Source organism: Choloepus didactylus, chromosome 13 (genome assembly GCF_015220235.1).
Source record: "Choloepus didactylus isolate mChoDid1 chromosome 13, mChoDid1.pri, whole genome shotgun sequence".
In the NCBI taxonomy this organism is placed as follows: Eukaryota; Metazoa; Chordata; class Mammalia; order Pilosa; family Megalonychidae; genus Choloepus; species Choloepus didactylus.
In genome coordinates, this window is record NC_051319.1 from 29,668,969 (window position 1) to 29,684,182 (window position 15,214).

Below are 15,214 nucleotides of genomic sequence, written 5' to 3' on the forward strand. Positions count from 1 at the left end.
CAGTATTAATCTGCCTTATACATTTGAGGCTTTGGAGTATTTAAGTATTTATCCAGGGTCATGAATGAGGTAAACCTGGATTTGAACCATGTCTGGGAGAAGCCAATATTATATGGCCCCACTGTCTAGAATTACTTTTCCAGAAAAGTAAAATATCAGGCAGATGTGGGAAATCCTAGAGAAAGCAGGACTGACAGAGGCAGTATGGACTTGAGAAAGGACTCACTGTAAAAGGATTCTGGCACAAAGCCAGGCCAGGGCCAAGGCCTGCGTATCAGAGGGAAGTATTAGTTCTTATTAGAACACATCAGTGACAGAAGAGCTTCTCATGGCACTGCCATCTTTTATAATTTGAAGTTCTGGGGAAATGGCCTGTGTGTGAATTAGAAGGGCTACAGATCTTTGGGATCTGGGCAACTCTGCTGTGGGATGGCCCTTGATGAAATGTAATACAAAAGAGGCAGATGTGGCTGCTTCTCATTCTGGGTTGGGTATGTGGCACTGAGGATGAATTTTCAGTGCAAATAATATCCAGTTTGATTGAGCAATTGCTTGTATTGTAGCTTCTCTTACTGGAGACAATAGCGTCCTATTATCAGAGTGATTTGTGGAGTCAGTAAGCACATAATGAAATTTGGAAAATTTGAGAGGAAAAGCACAGAAAAGAGAAGACTCCTTGCCTGTCAAATAAATGAGACTATTACAGAGATTTGAAGTATTAAAATTGCCTCCCTTTGTACACAAAGGCACATAAATCCTGGGGCAGTAGGATTCGTTTTCTGTCCTTGTTGTCAAAGAGTTAATTCTTCTACAGATACATTACTCTAGTTTCACTCAAGTGGAGATACAGAAGGTGGATACTCTGATTTCACCCAACTTCTGTGCAGGAAAGACTCCAAATTAGTGGGCATCTGTAAATTGCTTTGGGTAAAATTGACATCTTAGCAATATTTAGTCTTCCAATCCATGAATACAGAATGCCCTCCCATTTACTTAGGTCTTCTTGGGTTTCTTTTAGCATTGTTTTGTAGTTTTCTGTGTACGAGTCCTTAACATCCTCGATTAGATTTCATCCTAGATTTTGATTCTTTTAGCTGCTATTGTAAACAGAATTATTTTCTTGATTTCTTCTACTGGTTATTCATTGTTTGTGTATAGAAACAGTACAGATTTGGGTTTTTTTATTTTGTACTTCACCACTTTGCTGAATTCATTTGTTAGCTCTAGGAGCTTTGTTGTGGATTTCTCAGGATTTTTTTGTATATAGGATCATGTCATCTGCAAACAGGAAGAGTTTTACTTCTTCCTGTCCCATTTGGATGCTTTTTATTTCTTTTTCTTTCCTAATTGCCCTAGCAAGAGCATCTAGTATAATGTTGAATAGCAGTTCCTGATATTAGAGAGAAAGCTTTTTGTCACCATTAAGTAGGATGTTAGCTATATGTTTTTCATATATGCCCTATATCATGTTGAGGAAGTTTCCTTTTATTCCTAATTTTCTAAGTGTTTATTTCAAGGAGTGATGCTGCATTTTGTCAAATAAGTATTCTACATCAGTTGAGATGTTTCTGTTTCCTTCATTCTGCTTATGTGGTATATTACATTTATGTGGTATATTTATGTGGTATATTACATTAATTGGTTTTCTTATGTTGAACCACCCTTGCACACCTGGGATAAATCCCACTTGATCATGGTTGGAATTGGTTTGCTAGTATTTTGTTGAGAGTTTTGCATCTATATTCATAATACATATTATTCTGTAATTTTCTTTTCTTTTGGTATCTTTATATGGCTTTGGTATGAGGGTAATATTGGCCTCATAGAATGAATTAGGGAGTGTTTCCTCTTTTTCAATATTTTTGGAAGAGTTTGAGCAAGATTGGAGTTAAGTGTTCATGGAATGCTTGGTAAAATTCCCTTGTGAAGCTATCTAATCCTGGGCTTTTGCTGGGAGGTTTGGGATTACTGATTCAATCTCTTTGCTAGATATTGGTTTGGTGATGTCTTCTATTTCTTCTTGAGTTATGTAGGTAGTTTGTATTTTTATAAGAATTTGTCCCTTTCATCTAGGTTATCTAATTTATTGGCATATAGTTGTTCATAATATCTTCTCAAACTTCCTGTTTTTCAGTGATTTCGGTAGTAATGCCCCATTTTTTACTTCTGATTTTCGTTATTGTGTCCTTTTTCTTTTTTTATTAGTCTAGCTAAAGGTTTGTCAATTTTATTGATCTATACATAGAACCACATTTTGGTTTGTTGATGCTCTCTATTGATTTTTATTCTCTATTTCATTTATCTTTCCTCTAATCTTTGTTATTTCCTTCCATCTGCTTGCTTGGCTTTGAGTTTGCCCTTCTTTTTCTAGTTCTCCAGTTTTGATCTAGGTCTCTGATTTTAAATCTTTCTTCTTCTTTAATGTAAGCATTTAGGGCTATAAATTTGCCTCTGAGCACTGTCTGCTGTATCCCAAAAGTTTTGGTATGTTGTATTTTCATTTTCATCTTCCTCAGTATATTTCCTAATGTAATTTCTGATTTCTTCTTTAACCCAATGGTTGTTTGAGAATAGGTTGTTTAATTTCCACATATTTGTGAGTTTTTCATTTCTCCCTCTGTTATTGATTTCTAACTTCATTCTGTTGTAATCTGAGAAGATATATTATATGATTTCAATGTTTTTCAATTTATTGAAACTTGTTTTGTGACCTACAATATAGGCTATTCTGGAGGATAATCATGTGCAGTCAAGAAGAGGTGTATTCTGTTGTTGTTGGGTGAATTGTTCTTTATGTGTCTGTTAGGTCCAGTTGATTTAGTGTATTGTTCAAGTCTAGTATTTCCTTATTGATCGTCCATCTAGATGCTCTATCCATTATTGAAAGTGGTCTACTAAATTCTCTTACTATTAATGTAAAACCATAAATTTCTCCCTTCAAATCTATCAGTATTTGCTTTGTGTATTTTGTGGCTCTGCTGTTAGGTGTAGAAGTATTTATAATTAGTTCATCTTCTGGTTGAATTGACCACTTTATCAGTACATAATGAGTGCCTTTGTGCCTCATAAACATTTTTGACTTAGAGTCTATTTTATATGATGTTATTATATCTACCAGAGCTCCTTTTGGTTATGATTCGCATAGTATATTTTTTTCCATCTCTTCACTTTCAACCTACTTGGGTCTTTGGCTGTAAGGTGAGTGCAGACAGTATGTATTTAGGTCATGCTTTTTTAGGCATTCTGCTAATTTCTGTCTTTTGACTGGATAGTTTAATCCATTTATATTTAAAGTTACTACTTATAATGCAGGACTCTCTTCTGCCATTTTGCTATTTAGTCTTTGTAAGTCTTATACCTTTTTTGTCCCTCAATTCTTCTGTTAATACTTACTTTAATATTTATTTGATTTTTTTGTGTGTTGCACCGTATTGTGTGCCTTCTCTTTTCTATCTGAATATATTTTTCATCTATTTTCCTTGTGATTACCATGGGATTAAAATTTAAAATCTTAAATATATAATAATCGTATTTTGTTTGATACCAACCTGACTTCAATAGTATCCACATTCACTTTTTCTATACTTCTCCATCTCCCTACTTTGTTTTATACTTGCTACTGTTTCTGTCTTTCTACATTGTATGTTCCAAACCATAGATTTATCATTACTCTTTATGCATTTGCTTTTTAGTGTACATAAGAAATAAGAAGTGGGGTTACATACCAAAAAAATTAACACAATGGTACTGGCAGTTATAATTACAAAATGCTTACCTTTTCTGGAGGCCTTTACTTCTTTATGCAGCTTTGAAACATTGTCTAGTGTTTTTCCTTTCATTCCAAAGAACTCCCCTTAGGATTGCTCATAGGACAGGAATATTGGTGATGAACTACCTCAGCTTTTTTTTTTTAATGCAATTTTATTGAGATATATTCACATACCATAAGTGATGGTTAGGTTGATGTGTCAACTTGGCTGGGTGATGGTACCCAGGTATCTGGTCAAGCAAGCACTGGCCTAACTATTACTGCTAGGACGCTGGTTTGTTAAGTCATCAGTTCAATTGGCTGCAGCTGTGACTGATGACGTCAACGAAGGGCATGTCTTCCACAATGAGAGAATGCAGTCAGCTGGATTTAATCCAGTCAGTTGAAGACTTTTAAGCCAGACAAATGGAAGACCTTCACTTCTTCAGTTGACCAGAGAAGTGTTTCCTGAGGAGTTCGTCGAAGTTGCTAGTTTGCTGCCTGAGGAGTTCATTGAACATTTTCATTGGAGTTGCCAGTTTGCTGCCTGCCCTACAGAATTTGGACTCATGCATACCCACAGTTGTGTGAGATACTTTTATAAATCTTTTATTTATAGATATCTCTCATTGATCCTGTCTCCCTAGAGATCCCTAATTAATACATCATACAATCTTCCAAAGTGTACAATCAATTCTTCACAGTATCATCATATAGTTGTGCATTCATCACCACAATTTTTGACACTTTTCATTACTCCAAGAAATAAAAGTAAAAATAAGAATAAAAATAAGAATAAAAATAAAAATAAAAGTAAAAAAGAACACCCAAAACATCTCATACTCCTCCTCCCCCCCCCCCCATTATTCATTTAATTTTTGTCCCTATTTTTCTACTCATCTGTTCATACACTGGATAAAGGAAGTGTAAGCCACTAGGTTTTCACAATCTCACAGTCATACCGTATAAGGTATATAATTATATGATCGTCTTCAAGAATCAAGGATACTAGATTGCAGTTAAACAGATTCAGGTATTTCCTTCTAGCTATTCTAATACACTAAAAGCTAAAAAGGGATATCTATACAATGCATAAGAATAACCTCCAGAATGACCTCTCAACTCCATTTGAAATCTCTCAGCCACTGAAACTTTATTTTGTTTCATTTCTCCTCCCCTTTTTGGTCCAGAAGATTTTCTCAATCCCATGATGTGGGTCCAAGCTCATCTCCAGGAGTCATGTCCCATGTTGCCAGGGAGATTTATACCTCGGGAGTCAGGTCCCATGTTGGGGGGAGGGCAGTGAGTTCACCTGCCAAGGTGGCTTAGAGAGAAAGGCCACATTTGAGCAACAAAACAGGTTCTCTGGGGATGACTCTTAGGCACAATTCTAAGTAGCCTTAGCCTCTCCTTTGTAGTAACAAGCTTCATAAAGGCAAGCCCCAGGATCAAGGGCTTGGCCTACCAAATTTGTAGTACCCAGTGCTTGCAAGAATATCAGGAATTCCCCAGGTGGGAAAGTTTAATATTTCCATATTTTTCCACAGCACCTTAAGGGGGCTTTTTAAAATCTGGGAATAACTTAATCTCTCCCTCATCTTTGAAATAAAGTCCCACTAGATATAAAATTCTTATTTGGTAGTTGTTTTCTTTCAGCACTTTAAGTATTTCCACCACTGCTTTTCTGCCTTCATGGATTTCAAATGAGAAATTGGAACTCAATCTAATTGGTACTCCCATGTACACAACATGTTGCTTTTCTCTTACAGCTCCTGAACTCTCCCCTTGTCCTTTGAATTTAATAGTTTGATCTGTATATGCTGGAGTTTGTTTTTCTTCATGTTTATACTGTTTGGTGTTCTCTGGGCTTCTTAGATTTGCATATCTGTGTCTTCTGCTAAGTTTGGGACATTCTCTGTTATAAAATTTAAATACTCCTCTGTCTGTTTCTCTTTTTCTTCTCCTTTGCTCCTTGGCCTACCTCATTTGAAAAATCTTAACTTTTGGTTTGCCAATTCTTACTTCTGCCAGCTCCAGTCTGCTATCAAAACCCTCGAGGATTTTTCATTGTGGTTATTGTGCTCATCAACTTCAGTAGTTCTGTGTGTTTTCTTTTTTTTTTTTTTTTAATTTTTTCTTTTTTAAATGCAATTTTTTTGAGATATATTCACACACCAAAAAATCCAGCCAAAGTATACCATCACTGCCTCACATTAACATTATATAATTGTGCATTCATCCCCATAATCACCTTTAGAAAGTTTTCATTACTCCAAGAAAAAAATACAAATAAAAATAAAAAAGAACACCCAAAACGTCCCATATCCCCTATCCTCCCCCATTATTTATTTATTTTTTGCCTTTATTTTATTATTTATCTGCTCATACACTGGATAAAGGGAGTGTCAGTAACAAGGTTTTCACAATCACATGGCCACATGACAAAAGCTATATAGTTATAAAATCATCATCAAGAATCCAGTCCACTGGATTACAGTTCAACAGTTTCAGGTATTTCCTTCCAGCTGTTATAATACACTAGAGACTAAAAAGGAATATCTATGTAATACATAAGAGTAACCTCCAGAATGAGCTCTCGACTCTATGAAATCTCTTAGCCACTGATTATTTATTTTGTTTCATTTATTTTCCCCCTTTAGGTCAAGACAGCTTTCTCAATCCCATGATGTCAGGTCCAGGCTCATCCCTCCCTGGGAGTCATGTCCCATGTTGCCCGAGAGATTTACACCCTTGGGAGTCATGTCTCACCTAAGGGGGAGGGTAGTGAGTTTATTTTCAGAATTGGCTAGTGTGTGGTTCTTTTTTAAAACTGTCTCTGTTAGGATTCTCATATTGCTTATTCATTGTTTTCCTGATACCCTTTATTTCTTTCTCCATATTATCCTTCATCTGCTTGAGCAATTTTAAGGTTTTTTTTTTTTTTAAACTCATTGTTCAGTATGTCCCACAGCCTGACATTCTTTGGTGGTGTTTTTATCTTTATTTTTTATCTTCTTCCTTTGGATGGGTCAATATTCCCTGTTTCTTTGTTCATCTTATACTCTTTTGTTGTACATTGTGCATTTGAATACATTTTAAATGGGATTTATTCCCTGAGATGTCTCTCTCTTGCTTTTATAGACATATGATGATATGACAGATATTTTCTTGATTGTCAGCTGCCCTATCAGGAAAGTCCACCCAGGGCAAATACCAAGAGCAGGGGCCCCCCCTCTCTTTTCTGGATCTATGTCTTGTCCTATGTTTGTGCTTGTTAGTTGCTTTAGACTTTGTCTGTTTACAGGAGATTGAATTCTCCTCTAATTCCCAGGAAACAGACCTTTTCCTTCTTTGGGGTATTTAAGGCAGGTAATCTTTTGCCTCAGGCTATCTGCCTCAATAGTTTCTTATACTGTTTTCTTTGTTGACTCCAGCTGCTTTCACCCAGAGCACTACTTCTGGGAGGTGGGGCATGCCAGAGAGGAGTTTCCCAATTTCAGTCTTTCCCAGCCAGAATAAGGCCAGGAACCCATGAAGGGGGCACAGACTGTCTCCAAACTGCCCTGGGAATGGGATAGGATAGGAGGGCACCAGGAATTTCTGTAGCTTCCAAGAGCTGTGCTTTCTTGAGCTTTGCAGCCTGTGAACTGTCCCCCACATCCCTGAGGAAACTAGCATCTTTAAGTCTCCTCAGCAGCCTCTGTGTCGTGCGGTTTGGAACAATAGCTGCCCTCAGAGCTGCCCCGATACCCCCACCCTCACCCCCCGCCCTGTGATCCAAACTCACTAATCAAAAACTGTAAACAGTGATTGGCCATGTCCACCCCGATCTTGGGTAAGTGGAATGTTGTGTCCCTGTCACCAGCGAGCTAGCCCAGGCCCTGCCCCACAGCAGTCTGCCATAAGATTGGGGGATGGGCACCAGTAACCAAGGTGCAGAGAGAGCAATTTAATTGTCTTTGCCATACTTTACCAGTCTCTTCCTCCTGCTTTTCCCTGAACACAATACACTGCTCTACTGGACTCTGGAATTTTGAAATAGTTGTTTCAGACATTCCTGCCTATTTAATAGTTGCTCTGGTAGAGAGACTTAGTCCTGGAGTTTCCTACCCTGCCATTTTCTACTGTCTCCCCTGATTTTGGCTAAATTTTTCCAGTCTGCTTGTTTATTTGGTTATGTGTATATATGTTTTTCTTTTAGTTTGGTGGTAGTGGATCATAAATAAGTTTTAATCAGTTAACCTCATTCTTCCCATTGTAGGAGCCAGCTAATACATTATCTCTTCTTAGTAGTCTACTGGTATAAGTAGCTGAAGCCAAATTACTTTTGATAAATATCAACCAATAAATATGTAATTGAGATAATAATTCCTGGGGGCAAAAAGAAGACCCTTACTGGCAAATTGATAAGATTTTCTCTAGCAGGCATTTTTCTATTTATTCCTTATTAACTGAACCAGCTTTAGTGGGTGAATCTTGATTTGTCTAAACCATTAAAAGTGACCTTATTCTTCTCACCAAGCGATTCACTTGGAGATGGCAGCTTGACACAATTCTAATATGTAAAGGTTTTGTTTAACATACCACACATAGTTCAGCAGACACTTGGAAAGAACCTGTGTAATTGATGTCACTGAACTATTCAATTAACCAAAGCTGGAAAAAAAATCTCCCAAACTCTTGTTAGGTGAGATAATAAACCATTTACTATTTAAGCAATTGTGATTTGAGTACTCAGTTGCTAACAACTGAAAGTTTTGTGAACTTTTTCACAAGAGCTTAAGACAAAACAAATGGTATTAAGTTGGTTTGAGTATCCAAGTATAGGTAGAGAAGGAGTCACATGAGAGATGAAGCTAAGGAAGGCAGGTTGTAATTAGAGAATAAGGGTCTTAAATTCTAATTTTGGTATTCAATCTACATCACACAGACAAAGAGGACAGGGGTTGAGGATTTGGGACTAGAAGCCTGAAATGATGAAAGCAGTATATTGACAATATTGATCTTGTGACAATATGTATAATGTGTTGGAAGAGAAAGAAACTAAAGAAAAGGAAAACAGATTTTGAGTCCAAGCATGAAGCAATGCAAACTAGAATGGTGATAGTGATGAAAAGGAAAGGAGTGGGTGAGAGAAGTTTGAAAGTAAATTGACAGACTTAGTGACTGATTAAATACAGAGTATGAAAAACATGGATGAGACAATGATTGCTCCGAGCTTTCAAGCCTGAGTAGATGAAAGAATGGACCCATTAATAGAAAACATGTCAGTCAAGAAAATAAGTTAATTTTGAGAGGTACTGGCCAAATTGAGTTTAAGATAATAGTGGGGAAGTAAATGGAAAATAGCTATTAGGCTGCTGGAAACTCAGGACTGGCCTTTAAGATGAAAATGTCAGACTGGTCAAAGCTGTATCTTTGGATATAAAAAAAATAAATACATCAACTATACTGTTTCCTCTACATGTACTATAAGTCTTAGGAGGAACTCATATTTGATTATCAGTAATAGACACTTAAAACACTCACATATTAAATTTTAGTTCCCATTCATTGTATAGTTGCTAATATGATCTTAAGTAGGCAATAGAAATTGAACTCATAAAAGAGATGCCAATTTTTACTGTTAAGAACTTGATGAAAAATTCAACAACTGATGGGGCATTTTTAAAAAAAAATCACAACTAACTAAAATGACACAAAAAGAAATAAACTTTAATTAAGTCAATATCTATGAAAGAAACTCCATTTGTAATCAAAACCTTGAGAAAACTCCTGGCATAGATGCCTCCAGGAAAATACTGATAACATTTAGGAAAGAAGTAATTGTAACTTTAAAAAACCTCTTTCAGAAATAGAGGAAGGATAAACTCTTCCAAACTCATGCTATGAGACCACCATAATCCCAAAACCAAATTCTGGCAGAGAGTTCAACAGAAAATAATACCATAAATATCTCCAATTAACATAGACACAATGAATGAATAGCATAAATCAAAGTATCATAAGAGAAAATTCCAAAATACACCAACATATATACGGTCAAAACTTCTAACCATGGTACCCATTTGTTCAAATGGGGGAAAGCAAGTCCTGTAAAACAAATGTTCTTGAAACACCTTGATAGCCATATGGAAAGAAAACAACTTCAAATCCTATCTCACTTTATACACAAATATCAAGATATGTCATTAAACATCTTAATATAAAAGGCAGAACTTTAACTCTTCTACTAAAAACATAAAATAATATCTTTGCCAATTTTGGCTAGGAAAAAATTCTTATATTGGGCACAAAAAGCATGAATCCTAAAAGAAAAATGATAATTTAAAAAATTTTTAAAATTCTGCTCATCAGACAATTCCATTTAAAAACTGAATAGACAAGCCAGCAAGTGGAAAACATATTCCTAACACATCTTTCTGACAAGGTATCATAACTAGAATATATAAAGAGCTTTTACATATCAACAATAAAAAGATGCATTAACCAATAAAAAAAAGAGATGAAATTTACAAAAATAAATGGCCAATGAGCATATGAAAAGTGCTCATTATTATTACTCATTAGGAATAAGCAAATTAAAGTCATAATGAGATAGCATATTACAACTTCTAGAATGTCTAAAATTAAAAACTAAAAACTGACAGCACCAGGTGTCCAAAAGGATAAAGGGCAACTGGAGCAGTTTGTATTGCCGATGGAGTAGAGAACTACACAGAGAACTTTAGAGAACTATTTGACAATTTCTTAAAAAGTCAAACACATGACTATCCTATGACCTAGAAAATCTGCTTTTAGTTATTTACCTAAGAGAAATTAAAATATACATCTACAAAAAAGACTCACATAAATGTTCACAGCAGCTTTATACATAAAAGCCCAAGACTTTTAGATCACCAAAAATGATGGCAGCTGCCTAGTTTCCTAACTACCAGTATTGCTCCAAATGATAAGAAACAAGAACAGAAAAGTAAATTCTGTATGAAACCATTCCTTCAGCATTAGTGGAAGACAGACCATCCTAAAACATTAAAATAATTCTAAGTAAAACAGAAAAAAATCACCAAATCCCTGCACACAATCTCTCTTGCTCTTGTACCAACCCTGTCCTGTTGCCCTGTTGCAAGTCTGTGAGGAAAGCAAAGGCAGTCAAGAAAAACTTCAGGGAGGCAAAAGGAAGGAATTTAGTGAAGGAGATGATGTATGATCAAAACAATTGCCAAAAAGATAAATCTACCCTAAACCTAAAAATGCTAAAAATGTGTCCATGTTTGAACTGATCAAGGCATGGACTACAAGGATAGGCAATTAAAAGTACATGCAATTTAAAGGGAAAAGTTCAATTTAAATGGGCACTTTTCAAAATGCATTGCTTCTGGAGAAGAAAAAAGGCAAAAAGGAAGGGAAAAACACTCCTTTGCAATTGGGTGGTAAAAGAGTAAAGCAAAAATGAAATACATACATACATACATACATACATAAAAGTGGGGGGGTAGGGTCTGCCATGACAAAAAGAAGACCATAAAATCTAAGAATTCACAACTCCTGCCCACCACTCCAAAATGAGCAGATAAAAAAGCCTATAGAGTACTGGAATATTGCTCTATGAACACATTAAGTAGCCATTAAGCCAGGAATTTTTGAAAACACTCAGTATCATAAAAGTGAACATGAATATGCTCAACAAGTTCATATAAATTTATTCCAAAAAGTCAGGTAACAAAATTTGATACATTCCAACTGGGTAAAATCCCCCCTCTGGCAGAAAACCATGAAGCAGAAGAAAACTTTAAATTGACATTTCGAGTATGATCAAATATTTTCAATCAAGTATTTGAGGATATGAAAAAGCATCTTGCATTAGAAATTCAAAAATTAAAACCAGATATAGACAAAACCAGGAAAACTGAAAAAAAAAAAAAAAGTTTATCGAACTCAGTATAAGGGTTTAACTGAACATGGAACCAGTCAGCCATTTCAGTGGAAGCCAGGACTAGAAATGCAGTTTTGCAGGAAGGATCACTGGAAAGTTTTATTATTGACAGTCTGGACCCTTGTGAACTGCACTCAAGGCTGACAAGTTTTTGCAAAATTTGTACAAGGGGAACAACTGCTAGCCTGGATTAAAAGGGACAGAAGAGATACAGATGAAAGGAAGAATGACTTCAAGGGCAGAATCACCGAAGCCAAGGTCTGGACCAAAGGTATCTCCTCAGGCCACGAGAGCAGGCCACGTGAGCAGGCCATGGATCTACATGGAAAGTGTGAGTTCTGACCCTGTACTTGGAGTGGGCAGGCCTTCCACCTCATTGTTCGGGGAGAGGGCACCCACCCCAATCCTGAGAGATGGTTAGGTCTGTGCCTGGTGTTTGTGGAGAGCCTGGCCACCACCCCAATGCTTGCAGAATGTGAGGCTCTCACTCCAGTGCTTGGGGAGAGCATGATCATCGAGCAAGCTATCAGAAGGGGTGGAGCTGCCACTCCTTAAGGCCCAGAGGACAAAACATTGATCCATAGATGACTATCAGACCTTGAAATCTAATGGAGCTTGCCTTGCTGTGTTTCTGAATTGTTGGGAACCATGAACCCCTGTTTTCCTTTCAATTTCTCCCTATTGGGATGGAAATGTCTATCCTATGTTTGTCCCTCCATTATATATTGGAAGCAGATAACTTATTTTGATATTTCTCAGGTCCACAAACAGAGGGGAATTGTACCACAATACAGACCACACCCGTGACCAATTGTGATGAGACCTTGTACTTAACATTTTGATAGTACATGTGTTCCTACAAAAATTGAACGTATTTTGCATGTAGGAAGAACATGCCTTTTTGAGGTCCAGAGGGCAGAGTGTGACAATTTGGAGCTCTATACCCTGGGAAAACATGCTCTTAAACTTAACCCATCCCTGTGGGTGTGAAACCATTTTAAGTAGGAACTTTTGATGAAGTTACTTTAGTTAAGATGTGGCCAACTCAACAGAGTGGGTCTTAGTCCTATTACTGGAGTCCTTTATAAACAGAATGAGATTCAGAGAGAGAGAGATTGAAAACCCTGGGAAGCAAGAGCTGAAGGTCAATGGAGCCCAAAGAAAAGGGAGAGGCCCGGGGAGGCTGTCATGTGCATTGCCAGGTGACAGAGGAGCCCAAGACCAAGGAAAACTAGCAGTCAGACCCAGAACACCAGTCTTAAGGAAGAAAGCATCACCTTGATGACCCCTTGATTCGTTCATTTTCCTAGCCTCATAATGATGCGCTAATAAATTACCATTGTTTATGCCAATCAATTGCATGGTATTTGCTTGAGCAGCCAAGGAACTAAAATACTCAAGAAAGAAACAGAAAGTAAAAACAAAATTAACTCAGAAAAAAGGAATAAGTTGCAAGATGCCTGAGGAAAATAGACACAAATAACAATTGTTATTGAAGAAAGGCCGGAAAGCAATGAGGAAAATGAAGATGATATAATGAAAGAGGTAAAAAGGTTCAGAGAGAAAGTAGAAGAAATGGAAGACAGGCAAAAAAGGAATAATATTCAAACTACCTGAGTCCCTAAAGGAGAAAAACAAACAATGGACAGATCAAATATTGAATATTATATAATTTGCCATCATCTCTCTTTGTCTCGTCTCCATTACCTCATATCTTTCTTCTGAAATTCTGAGTAGTAGTATATTAGCCTATCTTAAAGTATCTTTTTGATTTCTCATTAATTTAAGGTGTTCTTCTTTTGCATAATTTCTTTGAATTTATACTGCATTAGATAATTCTCACTTCACCAGTGAATATTCTGCTCTTTAATATGTCCAATCTTATTTTTAATTTTAGTTATATGTTTATTTTTGAAAGTTTTATTTGCTCTTTTTCAATGTGATCAGATGCTGCTTATCAAGTTTTAGTATGTTACCTTTGTTACAAGGGATGAAAGAATACTGCAATATTACTGTTAACTGTAGTCCATAGTTTGCATAAGTTGTATTTTTCTCATATACTACCCTATTATTAACACTTTATAATATATGCACATTTGTTTTGGTTCATGGAAGAACATTCTTATATTTGTACTAATAACTACAGTCATCATCCTCAACAGGGTTCGCTATGTCATCCAGTCCCATGTTTTATCCTCTAGCTTTCCTTCTAGTGACACACATGACACTAAACTTCCTCTTTAACCACAGTCACACCCATAATTCAGTGTCGTTAATTACACTCACAATAATATGCTACCATCACCACTATCTATTTCCAAACATTTACGATAATATTATTTAAAATTCTGCACAAATTAGGCATCAGCTTCCCAGTCTCTACCCTCACTTTATCTCCTGCTAATGTATACTTTAGATTTTAACCCCATGAGTTTGCTCGTTATAATTAGTTCATATTAGTGAGACCATACTTTGTGATTTTTATGTAAACTTCTTACTTCTCTTGGGAATTTTTCTGTGGGAATTCTTTCTTGTCTGGGTTCAAATTATATTCTTTCAAGAGGATTTATATTTGCTTCTCTCGATTCCCAGAAATAATCCCAATCCACCACTTTAAATTAAAATTTCCTCATGAGGTTTTTAGGCAACAGTTAGTATTTATTAGATGGCTGAATTATGATTACAAATTCTTAGGGATAATTATTTGTTTGTAGGGTCCCTCTACTTAGCTGAGACAGACAACTTTCTTTGTTCTACATGGAAGTTTACTTTTAATTTAACAGTACATAGTATTACTGTCCTTTGAAGCCAACTTGATATGGGGGGTTTCCCACTACCCTCCTCAACTTAGCAGTGCCAGGCTTTATCTCCTATTCCTTGTTCTGCGCAACCATGAAAGTGGAAATCCAAGAAATTCCGGATTTGGCAAACCTATTCATAAAGATCTAGTTCACTGTGTTACCACACTCACTTAATTTTTGACCTCTTGGGTCCCTTGCTATTGTGCAAGTCAGCAATACATTTTATTTTTTCCATATCTTATTACTCACGTCAGTTGATTTTATCTGGGATATTCAGAAAATCTCCTCTGCCATTCTTATAGAATTGGAAGTCTGGATGCTGTTTAAATGACTGTCGAAACACTAATGTAAAACTCTAGAAAGGGCAGTAAACTAGATACTTCCATAGATTAAGAAGGAAAAGAGAGGTTTGATCCTGCCCAGAGCTTTAAAGAAAATAAAGAACTATGCATCAAAATTAGGATAAATTCCATTGAACGCAGTTTTTGTTGTCAGTGTGTACTCACCTGAAAATTTATAGTGAATGTAAAAAAACAGTCTCCATGGTACTTTCTTAGCTGTTGCTACCAAGAAAAATAGAGGAACAAATAGACTAATTTCAATTTAAGTTTAGATCTGTAAACCAAAATTGATCCCCGAGTTATACAATGCCAGTATTGTTCAGAGTGTCAATAAATTTTAGACATAAATCACTAGCAGAGGAGACAGCTTGCTAGTTAGATTAAAATG